Source organism: Buceros rhinoceros, unplaced genomic scaffold (assembly GCF_000710305.1).
Source record: "Buceros rhinoceros silvestris isolate BGI_N320 unplaced genomic scaffold, ASM71030v1 scaffold2237, whole genome shotgun sequence".
Taxonomy (NCBI): domain Eukaryota; kingdom Metazoa; phylum Chordata; class Aves; order Bucerotiformes; family Bucerotidae; genus Buceros; species Buceros rhinoceros.
In genome coordinates, this window is record NW_010422572.1 from 19602 (window position 1) to 22058 (window position 2457).

Below are 2457 nucleotides of genomic sequence, written 5' to 3' on the forward strand. Positions count from 1 at the left end.
AACAGCCAAACTCCCCCTGGCTTTAATGGCAGCAAGACCAGACCCCAAGTGAAAGTGATGATAGATCATTAGCTGCTGAATTGGAAAATACAGCTCTACAGTCCATCTTTTCTCTGGTTAGAAAAATCCACTCCGATTTTTGTCCTGGTTGTGCCACACATGAACAACTGGGTGTGCTAAACACTGCCAACGCACTCTTAGTCTCTGTCTGGGGGGGACGAATCCAGACTTTGGTGCTCTAGACGCGGCCTTACTTCCAGCCGAGAACACAGACGCTGCTGTGTCTCGCTTGAATGGGAGGGTGTTATTTCACCTCAAGAAAAAGAGCACCACTGCGGTACATAAAACTGCTATAAGCAGGATTTATCACTAAATTACAAGGAAGGAGAGGGAAGGAGTTCTGCTTCCATCCAAGAGACTCGTTTGCCTCTTTTTCTCCCTCTCTTTCTCCAAACTTTGCTCTCCTTCCTCTGTTTCCTCTGCATCTTCATACCACTAAGTGGTTGGCACCACCAGAGTGGATGCCTGTATTACCGCATGAGTATCACGCGATACATAGCATATTTCTAATAAAAATCCTTATTTAGTAAATACGAGTGTGCTGAACGTTACTTTTGAAGTGGATATTTCCATGTATAAATAGCCATGGCCAAGAAGAACTAGTAAGTTCTGTATAGCTACATGCTAGGAAGAACGAGTAAGTTCTGTGTAAGCTCTACACCCGACTGGCTACATCGACAACATCTCAATGGCACATGCTATGAAACCCGAGGATTTCCTGTTCGGAGGACTGACTTTGTGTGTTTTCTGAAGTTGCAGCTGTCTGTCACTTTGCCTTCGTGTTGCTGTCAGCGCTGGTGAGAAGCCTGACTGTCCCAGGAGACACGGCAAGTATTCACCTTAGAAAGACTACAGGCAGCAAGTGTGCTACTGACGGTTCTGTGGTGGGCACCGCGTTTTCCACAGCACAGGCTTTGGTCCCGTGCTTCCATCAGGAACGATCACCCGTGCTGGTCCCGTGCTGTCACACACACTTGGAACATCTCAGTCCTGGACATTCAGCCCCTGTGCAGCGCGCAGCACCCTGAGCGCTTTGCTGGGGTAACTCACCCCTCTCGACTCTCCCTTGCCTTCATGCTGCTCTCGACCAGTCCTCACGCCCAACAGCAGAGGTTTGTGCCCTTTCCAGCAGGCACAAATGGGATGTGGGGACACGTTCTGCACTGCACGAGGTGAAATGAATTGCCAGTTCATTTCCTCAGTTGAGGAGCAACCTGAGTTAGCAATGCCTGCGGAGTACACAGACCCTCCAGAAATCGTTACCGGGACAAGCCGCAGCGCAGAGATCCCATTTCATTAGCTAGACAGGGGTAACCAGCAAGGGCTCTCGCTCACTCTCCTGTTACCAGAGGGATTTCATTCCCTCCCTGGCGTTGTCCCATTCTCAGAAATGCAGCGATGCAAAAGCAACGGCACAGCGTACCCCGATTTCTCAGGATGACTCTGGACAGCCCAGCATAGGGTACAGACATCCTACCTGCCAGTGTCACCAATCCCCTTGCGCTGCTCGGAGCGTGAACACAGGAGCTAAGACACAATTTTGACAGGCGTGTTCCCAGGCATGGTTTGATTTGATTTTTTTACGCAGCTCTGGAAACAGGATGATTCATACCAACACTGTTTCACAGCACACCACTTTAATCTCTGCCAAACATTCTTCCAAGTAACACTTCAACTCCAGACTCTCCTGAATCCCTGCCATTGCAGCCAACGCATACTCCCTTTTCCCCTTAAGGTCAGACAGCTCGTCTTTGCCGCTGCTTTTCTCTGGGAAGTACCGAAACACCTTCTGTAACTCTGGGGGGCAATTTCCTACAGGCATGACCTAAGTCACGGGCCTTTTCCTGAGGACACAAACCTTGATGAAGGTGGGTTTTATTATTTTAGCCTGTGGACTCCAGTGTAGGAGCTTGGTGTTGTGTGTGCACAGAGAGTAGCAATGCTGAGAGCTCTGCCAGGCACTAGTCCAGTGCCTCTGACAGCCGAGGGGGGGAAGGTCCTTTGTACACGAGTGCAGTGAGCTGTCTCCAGCCATAGTGCCAACGCAAGCACGGAGACTGAAGACTTAAATCCAGTAATTTTAAGACCCCTTATGAAAGGAGAGAGAGGAGGTGTAACTGTGTGGCCTGCTGAAGAGAGGGAGCAGGTCTTGGGTCTGATCTCTGCTCTGGAATAATGTGGGTACTTTACATTACAAACCGGCAGTTCTCACAGGCACAGGAATAACAAGCAGCAGCTGTTCCCGGCAGTACGTGTTATTTGTATAATGAATATCCCTGTTAGAAAGTCTCCTTGCACATCAGTGCTGGGTGGGGAAGATAGTTGTTATTATCTAGTAGCAGAAGAAAGACACTCAAAACTACGCTGCAGTGAGCTCTTCCTGTGACCCCGCTCTTC

At 49.5% G+C, this 2457-nt stretch overlaps 1 protein-coding gene across 1 annotated transcript in view; it reads right to left on the reverse strand.

Moving 5' to 3' along the window:
* EPAS1 (endothelial PAS domain protein 1) overlaps positions 1–2457 on the reverse strand; it is a 31883-nt gene that overhangs the window by 9683 nt on the left and 19743 nt on the right. The window lies entirely within an intron of this gene.